Source organism: Colias eurytheme, chromosome 9, assembly GCF_061535395.1.
Source record: "Colias eurytheme isolate Ceu_HAF_F1 chromosome 9, ilColEury1 Martin Lab GWU primary, whole genome shotgun sequence".
Taxonomy (NCBI): Eukaryota; Metazoa; Arthropoda; class Insecta; order Lepidoptera; family Pieridae; genus Colias; species Colias eurytheme.
Genome location: NC_142988.1, coordinates 10,705,783 through 10,721,371, shown reverse-complemented (window position 1 = coordinate 10,721,371; position 15,589 = coordinate 10,705,783). Strand labels below are relative to the sequence as shown.

The 15,589-nt window shown below is 30.4% G+C and overlaps 1 protein-coding gene across 2 annotated transcripts in view; it reads right to left on the bottom strand.

Moving 5' to 3' along the window:
• LOC149906099 (SEC14-like protein 2) overlaps positions 1-15,589 on the bottom strand; it is a 37,439-nt gene that overhangs the window by 14,885 nt on the left and 6,965 nt on the right. The gene's annotated exons all lie outside the window — the stretch shown is intronic.

Below are 15,589 nucleotides of genomic sequence, written 5' to 3'. Positions count from 1 at the left end.
TAAGAAAAAGATGGCGCGTAACGATAAAATGTTACACTAAATTTTTTTCCAACCCCGATAAAGAAGTTTCACTTCAAAAAATGTAGCTGTATTGTATACTATACAATATATAATTTTAATGTGCCCGTTGTCCTTGACACCAGAAAGCAATGGGCAATCAATTAAAACAAGTTTTTATTTATTATTTAATTACTAATGAAAACGTTAAATGACTCAAAGCAAGGACAATATTTAACTTTTTTGCATGATTACTCTAAAAGGAGTGTAATGTTTTCCTTTATTACTCGCAAAGTACTGCTTGACCCATTTTTTTCTGTCTTATATATATGCGAAAGAATACAAAAACAAAGATGTAGAGAGATTCAAAAATTATAGCCATCTGGTTCTGGATTAAATCAAGTAAAATTAATAGCGAAAATTTCAGCGTTCAGCTGGATTAAATCATCAAGTCAGATTAAATTGCGTTAATTGAGATATTTTTTACTAATTACTTTATTAGTGTACTTACATATTTCAGCATATTAAAAGTACCTACCTACTACCTATAATTTTAGGTAGGTACCTACTATATATACATTTTATACATATTTTTATCATGCTCAATCATCCCTGTTTCTCGTGATTATTTTTAGTTAGTCATACAAAACAGTCGATAAATTTAATGTTATAGTTTACAACCATCAATACTAGATATTATATATGTATTATACTAGCTTCCGCCCACGACTTTGTACGTGCATCCCCGTTTTTCCCCGTTCCCGCAAGAATTTCAGGATTCAATCCTTTCTTAGCGGATGCCTACGTCCTAACATCTACCTGCATGCCAAATTTCAGACCGATACGTCCAGTGGTATGGGCTGTGCGTTGATAGATCACTATATCAGTTACCTTTGAGTTTTATATACAGTGGTGGACGTTTAATTAGAAACAGGTAACACGATGAAGTAGTCATCAAGTTTATTTAACATTAGTGTATTGAAGTATTAGAGATTAAGCATTATTTCATATGTAATAGAACACCCGTTTATCTAGTTTTATAATAAATTGCTTAATTTTAATCAAACGTTAGCTTAAATTAATAAAATCAAACAACTTTAGGTGAAGTCTGATTTCCGCGTATTTTCAGTCTGGACAACAAATTAGAAACAGCATGTTTCGAGTGTTCTAAAGCCAAAACCTATTAAAATGCCGTCAATATTTTTTTCATCTATAAATATTTGCACCGTTTTTTAAACATTCTATCTAAAAGTTTCTGAAAATCAATTTACTTTGCAGCAAAAATGGGTAAAAGTAAGATTCGTGACCCATCAACAAGAAAAATAATTTTAAGTTTACATTTTGACAAAAACTGGAGTTACAGGAAAATTGCAAATCATTTAGAGTGTTCGATAAAAAGATATTCAATGCTATAGTTTATTTCAAAGAGCATGGTACTTCTGATTAAGTGCCTAGAAAAGCTTGACCATGAAAAACTACTGCTCGCGAGGATAGGTAAATTATTATTTTCGCAAAGATAGATCCATTTAAAGGTTCCAATTCTATTAGGAAATATGTTTTTGCAAACGTGTGAAAATCTCTTACAATCTGAGCCACGACGTTGTAAAGCCGTTGTTGTCTATAAAGATTATAACAATCTAAAAACAACCCCATACTATAATGTTTCCTCCGCCTTGCTTAACTGTTTTTAATTTATTATCTAAGGTATGGTTAACTGGACGACGCGCGTATCTTTTGCCATCAGAATTGATTAAATTAATTTGTTTCGTCCCAAAATAAAACTTTTTCACTGGCGGACTGTTCTCAAACAATATTTCTTAGTAAATGCAAATCGTCGTTCCCTGCCTAATAAGAAGCTGTTCTTTCCTGGCGTCTCTCACAAACAATTTTGCCTCGACTTACCACCCGAAAACCGATCTCATCGACACGTGGCGTGGTTCATCTTCGGAAAAAACTAATTTTATAATAGAATTTGAGCTTTTAAATGGATCCATTTTTGCCAAAAGAATCATTTGCCTATCCTCGCGAGCAGTGATTTTTCATGGTCCAGCTTTTCTAGACACTTGATCAGAACTACCATGCTTATTGAAATAGACTGTAACATTGAATATCTTTTAATCGAACACTCTACTTAAATGATTTGCAATTTTCCTGTAACTCCAGTTTTTGTCAAAATGTAAACTTAAAATTATTTTTCTTGTTGATGGGTCACGAATCTTACTTTTACCCATTTTTGCTGCAAAGTAAATTGATTTTCAGAAACTTTTAGATAGAATGTTTAAAAAACGGTGCAAATATTTATAGATGAAAAAAATATTGACGGCATTTTAATAGGTTTTGACTTTAGAACACTCGAAACATGCTGTTTCTAATTTGTTGTCCAGACTGAAAATACGCGGTAATCAGACTTCACCTAAAGTTGTTTGATTTTATTAATTTAAGCTAACGTTTGATTAAAATTAAGCAATTTATTATAAAACTAGATAAACGGGTATTCTATTACATATGAAATAATGCTTAATCTCTAATACTTTAATACACAAATGTTAAATAAACTTGATGACTACTTCATCGTGTTACCTGTTTCTAATTAAACATCCACCACTGTATATAGATGTATGTAGTCTCTACATTGTATACTTCACAATATTACTGTTACTCCCTTGTAAACTTAGAATGATTATTAAAATGAATATTTGTTTGTCCTTTATAGAATCGTAAGCTGTGCATTTAATCATATGATGATCTATAGTGTTGTGCATGAGCATATGAAGGTTTCTGAATCGGTAAGCACAATCTTCGACAGTGTTCAGGCGTAGCCAGGGGCATAACTAGTGTAGTATAATTTTCATAAAGTAATAAGGTATGCTGCAAGAGGACGATGTCCACTGCACTTGCGCAAGCGCATGCGCCTTGACCTTGCCCGCAGTTTCGTAATAGGCCGGTAATTTAATCGTAATGTAAGCAGTCTTTATCCTTGCCATTACTGTTTGAGGATTATCATCTTTATTTCGTGTTGAAATTGTATTAAATTAAAAGAGCAGTACATTGTGAATAATGTTTTAAAGTTGTTTATTATTATATTATCTGTGGTAGCGATAAAATTGCGCATGCGCTCGAGTGTTTGTTATTAATGGTACATGAGGATGGACAAATTGGTGTATTTAAAATTGCATAAAATTTTAAGAAAATAATGACTATTATTAACATATTGTAATATATCAAAAGATAGGTGAGGAGGTTTAATTTAAGCAGGCTTTTTAAATTTTGTAAGTAGGTACTTGATTATAAGTAATAAAAAATTTATAAAATTATACATAGTGCAAGACTTGGTGCAAGACATCGATTTATTTGATTTTTGATTGTCAAACAGTTATTTGCTCATTGCTTGCGGTTATGTTACTTTCTCATGTAACATAAAGCAAAATTGGAAAAAGTTTATATTTATAAAGTATGTAAATGATCTTGTGCGCTAAAATGAACAATATTATATTTCCTTTTTTAATGCTGGCCATACACCATACTTCCTATCGTCCCTTCGGCATGACGCTACCGATTGGATCAGTTAGAACTGACCATGTGTGGGAGTGGATTGGCATTATTTGGCATGATAGTTATACTTGACGGAACAATCTAATTTCGATTCTTTTGGCTTGATCATGGCGATTGGATCATGTCGATTGGACCGTGTATGGCGGTATGCGATCGTCACTTCAGTCTGGTCAATTTTCTGGTCATTTTTCGTCCAAGCTGAAGCATAGGCGCTTCGCTCGCTTGGTGTATAAATATGAAAGTATATGGATGTTTAGATGTCAACGGTTACGGATTTGAATAAGATTTGTTTGGGAGATAGATGAAGTACCAGATTACTTAACACATTGGGTACTTCTCATTAAATAGGTACATATATATAACAATAATCTTCCTAAGCTTCCCGGCATGTAATCCTTTTTTTGTTTCATTTTTACGAATAAAACGCCCAAAACGGCTAAAACATCGTCGTCTGTCACCGGTGACGCCATGGCTTCAACTGAACGTTGCTGCCGATTGGACAATTCAAACGTTGTGTGTGTGGTCTCTATGGACAAACTGCAGATTGGATCAAGCTACAGCGTCATGCCGATTGGACGATAGAAAGTATGGTGTATGGCCAGCATAAGCTATTGCATAGCTTCTATCGCGGGCCTTGAGCGCGGGGACCGAATCCAGAAATTCCGTAACGAAAAAACCTCACGCTCCCCACTCCGACGGACACGGAGGTGTGGCTTGAAGGCATGCTATGCAATAGCTTTACCGCGGCAGTCCCCGAGTGCCACACGTCTTTTTTTATTAGATGGTAGGTATTACGTATTCAAAAAAACGCCTTTTATAATCGTAATCGCAGGAATTTATGTTGTTGTAACTTGTACCATTTATTAGTAAACTACAAAGTAAATTAATTAGCATTTAGGATCTAAATTCTAAAATTACTTCAATATTTCTAAATAAAATTAGTAATTACCTTGTTATTTATTTGTCGAACTTGTAGACAACAAATAAACCCATTAATAATTTACATTAAGATAAACTTATCGTCCTAAATTGACTTGATAGTAATATCAATGTTTATTTAAGCCAGGGCAACAACTCTTTCTTCTTAAATACAATAAGCTATTTGCATTGAGGAAATTCAAGTAATTAGGAACCAAGTACGACATAAAAATTTCATAATATTGTTAAGAAACATCGGAGTATACTTGCAGCGAGATTAGCAACAATCTTACAAAATGTAGCCGTTACTATGAATAAGTGAATACTTGCAAGATGCAATAAGGTAGCGTAATATCGGTAAAGATATATAATAAACTAGTATGAGGAAAATTATAAGGTGTTCTATAGAAGTACATATTTGGGTGTGTTCGAAAATATTTCATCTAGCTAGAGCGCGCGGTTTGATTCTGGGTACGAGGATAAAAAGCCTATGTGCTAGTTCCGACTATAATCCATCTCTTCCAAATTTCTTACAGATACGATCATTGTTTATCAATATCGATGTTTTCTTATAAGTTATACCTATATAACAAATGTATATGTATTATGTACTAAATTACAGTAAACAATGGAACAATATTTGTAGCTACGTAAAGTAGAGAAATTATGGTAATTAATTGTCAGGTAGGCGGTAGGTAGATGGAAGAAAAAATACTAGAATTATGTATTTTCGGGAAATATAAACTTATCAAATATTAATAATACCTAACAACTTTTAATATACTTCAAATTTCAATAGCAGCAAAAAGTTTAAATAATAAATAACAAGAATAACTTCTTTTTTCATGTCTCAATTAATTAAAATTCAAACACGTTTAATAAAGTAAAATTTAATCATTAAATACTCATACAATTTATTTCAATTGACATGGGAATTATCATTAAGGTACATTGTTTTTTTGTGTAAAATTATTGTGATGCCCTTTTTAATTATCTTCCTTATTGTAAATTCATTGTATAAATAATAATACCTCTAAATTATGAAAATTTTAAAACAATTAAAATATTCTAAATATTGTTTTATTGAGGAAATGTATGGCTTGTGTTTTTGTTTGAAATAATTGCCCACCTTTTTACCTACCTATTTGTTTAATGGCCGATTTTTCAATGCTTGGATTAAACCAAGTAAACTTATCCGTCCAATAAAGTATTTCACGATAATATTAAAATGTCACGTAAACTGTCAAATGCGGGCAATTAGAATACGTGTTTAATGGTAGTTTTACACATTATTCGACGAATAAGTTTTAACCAAGGATTGAAAAATCAGCCCTAGGTAGAATACCTCTGTTTTCTTTAGATGAACAAACAAATGAAGATTTTCTCTAGATAATAGCTTTCAAGCTCATGTTTTCCGCTCTTCCCAAAATCTATCTTTAGTCTAGTCTACAATATAAATTAAGAGTATGTGTAAGTTTTTTCCATAAACATCTGTGGTTCTCACGGTGGCCTTGACTCAGAAATATTATCCAAACTCGTTTTTACATAAAATTAAAAAAATGAGATAAGCGAAGTCTAAGTAAAAATCACAGAACATATATGTTCTGTGGTAAAAATTATGAAACAGAAAATGCCAAATTGCATACGTATATAGTAAGTGTATGTTCATTTTATCAGATCGTGCCGTGCCGCGTGCGTGAAAATTGTCCTGAAATATTTACATATTTTATTTCCTATATTTACTTAGTCATTGTCTATGAAGTTTTACGCAAAGTGGCTTTTGTGTGACAAAAGTTTGACCTTTTATTTCTCCAGTAAACATATGAGTTGTATGATAAGCAATAGGCTCGTTGGCCTCCGATAATAATCATCATTTTTATGCATGGAGAGCAAAAAATGTAAATATGTATTTCAAAATGAGGTTGCGCCATTATAGCTAGTGGCATAGGTCTTTTTCCATGCAAGTAAATTGGATGACTTATTGAAGACAACGTTAAAAGTACTGAAGGAAGGAAACATATTCCTACGAAGGGCAGCACACACTAAAAACAACACGTAAAAATAATTTAAAATAATTGTTCAACACAGAAAACAGCCATATATGCGTGAATAAAAGCTTCCTTGACTAAAATGAGATGACCTTGTCCTTCAATATTTAGTTGTCTGTATTGTGGACTGGTTTTCTAAAAGATTAATTATCTATACTTTTATATTATAAAGCTGAAGATTTTGTTTGTATGTTTTATCCGCATTGCTCCACTCCTATTGCTCTTAGCGTGATGATATATAGCCTATAACCTTCCTCGATAAATGGGCTATCTAACACCGAAAGAATTTTTCAAATCGGACCAGTAGTTCCCGAGATTAGCGCGTTCAAACAAACAAACAAACTCTTCAGCTTTATACATAATATTAAGTATAGATTAATATCAAGAACAGAACAAAGAATTGCATGTATTAAAATTGTATTGTTCCTCATATGTAGACGACCTTCAACCATAAAGGGACCAAAGATAATATAATACTCTACATGTAGCGTAATTCTATATAATAATTTGTCTATGGTTGACGTGTATTAGAAAGTTATTTATGGTTAGATTTCACTAGCGGTGCATTTGCGTGCATTTAACTTAACTGTGTCAAGAATTTTCTTAATTTGATCTAAAGGTTATTTGCCCGTTAGAAAAATTATAAACAAAATATTTCGAAGTAATCGATCTTAATAATATGAAGGTAAGAAAACAAATTAAGTACAAAATATTTCGAAGTAATCCATCTTAATAATATGAGTATAGTAAGAACATAGTATAAAGAATAGATTATTGTAGTGTCTACTGTCTATCTTTTATTCTGTACCGTTTTCATTTTTTTAAGAATTTGCATGATTTTTTTTTTGTTAACAAAATTGTGATTTCTAGAAGGAAAGCTGCTTTTCTCAACGATATCTACACTTAAAATTGGAATTTAGGTAAAAACAAGAGTAATGAACATAATCAGTGCATTACGAATAAGAAAGTATTTCAGCGGAACATATTCGTCAATGCAGTTTAATGCACTTCTCACTCTGTTTTGTTTTCTATTCCATAACATTTCCTTCCTTTCACTTTCAGATTAAATTCATAATGCAAGAATTTTAATTAAATTCCGTATTCTTAAAAAACTTTTCTAATGTCATCATAATAAAATACTTCTAAGGTGCTAACTATATTGAACACAATGTTTCGATGAAAATTTTCGATGCTTGTTAATATTTTTGGTAAACAATTGTTTCCATTACTATGGAATTCTAATATTTTCGACATTCAGTGAAAGTTTGTAATAAAACTGTTGAAGATTAACGTCTTTTCTAACGGTTCGTTAATTTGGTACACGTGTTTTTCCGTTCACATATTAAATGGCATACGGCGTTAAATTTTGAATAAATAAAATTTATTCTTGTATGTGTGCTGACAAGTTTATTCGAAACTATTAGTCAGGTTTTTATGTTACATCAATGCAGATTTTTTTAAATCGATATAACGGTAAATAATCATTACGTATATTTACTTTTTATTACCATAATATAAATTGTAAAAAAATATGGAAGTTTTATTTGAATCTATATATTTACGGCATACAATACAAAAGCGTTAAAACTTAAAAGTCAATAGAGTACAATAGGGATCTTTAAGAGGTCTGTTATTTTTTAATAATGGCTATTTTATTGCTTTTGTGTTGAAATCAGGTTAACGGGTGCATCACGATGTAATAAGTAATGATGTTACAAATCATAAACGCTCATTGCGGATATATGTACGGAAATGAAAAATCTCGAATGTAATCTCATTTTGACCCCGTTTTACATTTATTATGGTTATAGATGATGCCTTAATAGCATGTATAATTATATAGACATTTGTAGAGATGAATTGATTGATGTAAGGGATTTTTCCAGGTCTTGAACATAATGTAGAGCTAGAGTGTAATCTCTACTAGCTCTATTCGTTGAGAAACTTTTCCTTTATAGAAAAAAAATACTCACAAAATTATAACTTAAGTACATATATATCTTTGCTTTGATGCTTGAATGAAGATTTGGTAGGGATATCACGAATCTATGGAACGTCTCCGTACTCTACATTTCATTATTTCATTTTGACCTATTTTCAGCGTTATTGTGATATATGTTATTGTGATATATATGCGTTTCTAACTATTAATTTAAAATAATTATATTATTTAACCCAGAATAATTTTCAAAAAGATTAACTTTAAATTCTTGAAATATACCTAGCCTTGAAAGAAAAACCTGTACTTAAGTATCATAACTTAATAGCTTTTTATTGAAAGCAAGCTTAAAACAAGTGACACGACAATGAATAAGAATTTAAATGTATGTAAAAATAAATAATAAGACAATAAAACGTTTTTTGTTCTGAAATATTCAAAAGTAACAATAGTAATGCCGCAAAAGTGTTAAACTTATTTGTTTATTTATTAATTAACAGTATTTTAACAAAACCGGATCCGACCTTTGGTCTAATGTTCTGTGGAGATTTTAGAGGACGACGACGACCCATTAACTATGGTAAGTAGTAAGTACTTAGATAAATATAAATATTAAGTAGGTATATTTATTTTTATTTAATATATTTATTTATATAAAAAGCTTTAGCAACATCAAGGTAATTAACATGTAATCAATACATTATATCAAAATTCAAAATATATTTTGTATCTTTTATAAATAATTAATATTAAATACATAATTATATATTATGTTTTGTTGTCTTTATTGAATGTTGAGGAAAAGGCTCTTTATAATCACATAGCACATAGCAACAAATCATGTAATGTTATAACGATATTAAAATAAGTAAGTAAATAAAATAAATGCTATTTTCATACCAAAATACGACGTCAATCGAATCATACATATCCTAGAAAGGACCAAGGTTATCCTGTGGTCCTTCGACTGGGCGACCTTTAGGCATAGTATATTTAGGTTTCAATGGATTATTTATATATTTGGAAACCCAAAAATAGCACATCAGTATAATTTTGGAGCTCTATTTCTAACTTAATTAAACGTTCTTATGAATTAAAAGTTCTATGATAACTATTAAGTATTAAGTTACTTTAAATTCAAAAGAGCGATATCACTAATAGATTAGTAATTGCTTTATTTATTACATATCTATGTTTAAACTTCTATTAACGAGAGTAATAAAAATATGCTGTTGATATTCGTTTTAATGCTGATACACGGTGCTTCTCAGCTTATAATAACTTTAACTATGATAAAACCAGTTATTTTCAAGTATATTATAAAGATTAATACAGATAATAAAAAACTTTTACAGCAACAGAGTAAAATGACGCATTTTAAGTGCATTAAGCGATACTTTAAAAATAAACTATTTTTATGAATACAGTCAGGAAATATTGTATAATATAATTATAGTAAAATACTGAGAATATAAATAAAAAATGTAAAAAGAATTTAACTTTATTTAAGTATTACATATTTGGATCCACAAATACCTCATTTTATAACTTGAATGAGTTTATGATTGCATCAATGTAAATTAGATCATAAGAATTAATATTATGTTAAATAAATAAAATAAATAAATAAAAATAAAATAAGTACATAGGATAGGTACCTACATTAGGTTGTTACATATCAATAATAATTACGTGCTATTTAGTTTAATTGAATTACATGAATTTGAAAAAAAAATTGTCTACAAATTACAATAAACTTTAAAGAGTTTATGTTCGTTTGTAAGTGTATTTGTATGATACGATCATTTTAAATTCTCCTTTCCAAACGATCGATACGATACGAAATTTTTTAAATCCAATCTCTTTATTTTTTTGTGAATAGGGAAGGTAATGTTAGCTTTACCGATTTCTTAATAATGCAATAACGATCGTATTTATCGCTTATAATGTTCTTATAATCCATACTAATATTATAAATGCGACAGTAACTCTGTCTGTCTGTCTGTTACTCAATCACGCCTTAACTACTGAACCAATTTGCATGAAATTTGGTATAGAGATATGTATTTTGATACCCGAGAAAGGACATAGGATAGGTTTTATCCCGGAAATCCTACGGGGACGGGTTTTTCTTTGAAAACGCGGGCGAAGCCGCGGGCGGAAAGCTAGTTCATAATAATATTGCAAGCGTAAAAAATTGTCTAGATCCCTGAACGAGCGTGTCAAAGTCGCGCGGAATATTAATTTGTATTGTTTGGTATTGTTGCAATTGTTTGTCACGTGACGTTTGTTGCCAAATAGAGTTAGACATGCGTGTGATGTGTCACAACTCACAAGGATATGAAGGATAATGTGTAGCTTTCCGATCCGGCTTCGCCCGCGTGATCAAAGCATAAGATCTCTACGTCATCCCACCTTTTACAATATTTTTTTCGCACAAATCTAAATTTGTTTGTTTGGAAATTAATATAAAACACATAAAAGTAGTTTTTCAATACTGGTCTTGTATCGGAATTTGAGACAAACACTAATTATTAAAATAACTAGCGAGGTCGAGATATAGGTAATATAATTGCAACACGAATTAAACACAACACTGTAAGCTCATTTGGACATTTCATATATTTTCAGAATTTAATTGTCCGTGTAATATTACATATGTACATATTCATCGTTAATTATTCTCGTATTACACCATATTATGATATGTACCTACAGGAAGTTTTTTGAGTTGTAAGAGGACCGCAGTAAGGGCTACAATCACTTCAAACGCACTCTTTTTAATATTTATTTTTAGTACTACACGCTGTTTCATGTTCAAATTTATATATAGAACGAAAAATATTAAATCTGCTCAATATTTTACTAATCTAACTAAAAAAAGATCACATAAACAAAAGAAAGTCATAGATATATATTCCAGTTTCATATTTCATATTTCAATTTATTATTTTTTATTGTCTTTACCAATTTCATACAATTCGAATGTCAAGCAAATTGGACAAGCCGCTTGATCTCGTGTGGACACAGGCTGTGTCCATGTGTGCTGTGTCACACAGCACGGAGCTCACCGCGCTATATAATTTGACCGTGAAAAATTGAAAGTGCCGATGCCGGCCGCGGCCGTGCACCTCAAAAGTAGGTCTACCGTCTATGCGCTGCGCTGTAATCTACGTACTCTGTGGCATTTTCGTATTTGTTCAAATTTGTACTGTGACGTAAAAAGCCTTCATATTTTCCACGGATGTTTAGAACTAAGAGTTTTACTGTTCATGTTTCTTGGTAAGTACATCAATTAGCATTTATTACAGCTAAGTATCTAGTATTTTTATTTTGTTTTCCTTTAAATTGTTAATATGTATAGATAATTTGTCTGTTTTGACAAAAGCGGAATAAAAATTGTTATTGTTATTGCTTTAACCTCTCTGCATTTAGATTAATGTTGCTGCTTAGAAAAAAACTTTATTTTGTGTCTAACAAAAATAAAATACTATTTCACACAACAGTTATTATTAATGACCAAATAGCTTTCTATCCATTTTTTCGGGTTAATCGAATTATTGCAGCTTGCGGGTCGACCGCGGCGCAAGATTTTTAAATATAATATTTTAAATGTTTTATTCTAATTTAAATAAAATTTATTTTAATCCAGAATCCTAATTATTATTTTACACTCTAGATAAACAGAAAAATTACCAACATTTCACATAACTTATGCCTCTATGCCTTATAAGGGTATAGAATGATGACCCAAATTAATCGTACGGTCTATGCCAAATATACTTAGGGCCGATTTTTCAATGCTTGGATAAAACTTATCCGTCCAATAAAGTATTACACGATAATATTAAAATGTCACGTAAACTGTCAAATACGGGCAATTAGAATACGTTTTTAAAATGGTAGTTTTATACATTATTCGACGAATAAGTTTTAACCAAGGATTGAAAAATCAGCCCTTATTTGAATAATATGTCGACATAGTTCTCAGTGAAATAACTCGCAAATCATAAAAAAAAACGTTGTAAAAGAATAATGACCTTTTAAAAGAAACGATATTATCGCGACTTTATGTAGACCTATTTACGTAGCATTTACCATTTACGAGATTTTGCTCAACCTGATTTTTTAAGCCTTGAATATTTTTATTTTTATTTTCGAAAGTTAAATTGCTACCAGAATGGATATATATCTGTGATTTTTTTAGTTTGTTTTACAAATTATAATTAAACTGTCAAGAAATAAAGGGTATATTTTGCCTGTGGCTCTACTATACATAACGGTGCATTTAGACCAAACGAACATAGATCTAGAACTAGAGCAAGAGCATTCTTTCGTGATCTTTTAGTGTAAACGAAAACTCGTATTTAGTGTTGTTCAGTGTTATAACATTGCATAAAACCTTTTCAATAAGAACAACGAAAGAATGTTCTACGCCTGTTTACACAAAAAGAATTTGACATAGTGGGGTTAGAAAGAGCATTCGCTCGTTTGATCTAAATGTACAATAAGAGGATAATTTATATTTATATAAGGGTAAAATGCATGTATGTACGAATTTGTATTAACCAAATACTCATAAAATTAATTTATATTCACACAGCATACCTATTTAGCTTTTGAACTAGATGCAAGCAAAGAATTATTATGGTACAATACAATGATATCATACCTCGTCTTTAACAATGGTGGCCGTGACCCTTAACTGCAGTATGCAAGCCAGTTTATATTGTCGATAATAATAAAGTAGCACTATTTATGACTTAAATGATAACGTACTTAAGAACATCTTTACAGATTTAATGACAAAGACAGACAGAAAAAAAGAAAAGTAGAGTCAAAACCTTAGTATTGCGAAAGGAATAAATCTTTTGATATTTTTAGGAAAATAGCGTTCTAACACGCGCTAATACAAACATAGTGTCATGTAGAATGTAGGTAATATTTGATCAGTCATCATCATCACTACATAGTATAAAACAAAGTCACTTACTCTGTCTCTATGTATGCTAAAAAAATTTAAAACTACCCAACGGATTTAGATGCTTCTTTGATAGACAGAATGATTCAAGAGGAAGGTTTTAGTGTATAATTTATTAGGTTTTAGACAAAGCGGGGGCAGCCGCGGGCTTAAAGCTAGTCTGCCATAATAAACAATCTCCAATTTATGTCACATCTTCATTCTTCAATAGGTATATTGTTATTGGGCTTCTGTTATTTACTGTATTTCAATGACAATGGTTTAAAATAAATAATACAGAAATAATTTATGTTTATTATTCATACATTATTTCTCGTGTTTCTTTCCTTGTCCTTGCTTTCTCCTTCATACATCATTCATGTGTATATTACAAATTATTAGAAAACGTTCGTATCTAACGTTTGCATACTATTAACGTCAATCAAAATAATGATTCGAATGCATGGCATGTGGCATGATGGTAATTGGTATACATGCACCATGATATACCTGATCACTGATGGACTTCAAATTTGATGATAGTTACATTATACATATAGTTATGCATATTTATGATTTCCCTTCGTTATCATTAAAATATTATAATTTAAATTATACCGAAAAAGTTGCTTGACAAGCCATCTTTGATTTATCATATTATACAGTTTCGAATATTTTTTTTCTTAAGGAATTTAATTAATTATTATTAATAGATATTATGTACTTGGTGTATTAAAAATTAAAATGCTTAAATTGTAACACTTTTACGTATTACGACAAGTTATTTGTTTTTTGTAGTTCATATATTAAATAAATTATCAAATCAAAGTGCAACAATCGATTTTTATCATTTATCGAGGTCAAACTAGTGTTATCGTTTGCAAATCCTTGACAATATATAGATATATCGAACATTAATAAAAATTAGTGTTGATTGTGCAAAATTGTTTTGTGATTAATTATTTATATCTATTTTAAAACTTAACTTGACTATTATGTAAAAGAAGTACTTATATGTAAACTCTGTTTATATGTACATAATATAATAATTATAAAATAAATATACAGGGTGTCCCACTATTGGTATATTAAGCGCGAAAGAACTTGTAGTTTTGCATACACTGATTACGAAAAAAATACTTAAAAAACAAAATTACGTCAAAAATTTTTTGCTAAATATTTCCTGAAAATCCATGTTTTCTTCTCTAGCTTCGCGCAGCCGACATATACCGCTTCTCTAATATGAGCATTTTGTCTATGAAAACACAATCTTAAACGATAGCTCACGTGCTGGTGGCAAAGTTGGGCGGGTTGCTTGTTATGGGTGTACACATAGAGTTTTAAGAATTCATCTATTTGAAAAAAAAATGCGTCTGGAATTTTATAAGTATTTTTTACGAACTCAGCGTATGCAAAACTATAACCTCCTTTGAGCTTAGTATACCAACAGTGGGACACCCTGTATATGATTCATGATTGATATAAATTGTAGTTACGTTACCAACATTGACCTCTGCAAGCCAGTGCTAAATTATATATAAAGATAAACATACCTACAATATATGTACAATGTGTATGTAAAAAAACATTTAACCCATATTTGTCGATAATAAAATTAAATTACTGACAACTTTGGCTTGTTGTCTTATTTATCAACATAGTTGCATTCTAATGTAAGTACTTTTGTAAAAAATGCTATACCTACCTTCTTAATTAAACGTTTGGTTATTACATCCGTTTAAAAAATAACAAATTGCTTGTTAATGTAATACGACAAAAAGTTTTGTTTTTCAATGTATTTATTTGTTTTTAAGCTATGCACATTATGATTTGTTATGATTTGTTGATGCAGACAACGAGGCAAGCATTACTTTCTAATGAGCATTCAAAAGTATGATAATTGCGTCCAAAATATTTTAGAAACCACGAAATACTTATTAAATGTTTTTCTTTGTAAAATATTTCGTGGTTGCTATTATACAATATCTATACTAATATTATAAAGAGGAAAGGTTTGTATGTATGTATGTATGGTTTTCACGCATAAACTACTGTACCGATTTTGATGAAATTTGGCACAGATAATCTTTATACCCTGAGAAAGAACATAGGCTACCTTTTATTGCGAAATATGTACCGGGGCGGCCTATTTTGCTGTTTTTCTTTGGTATTCAA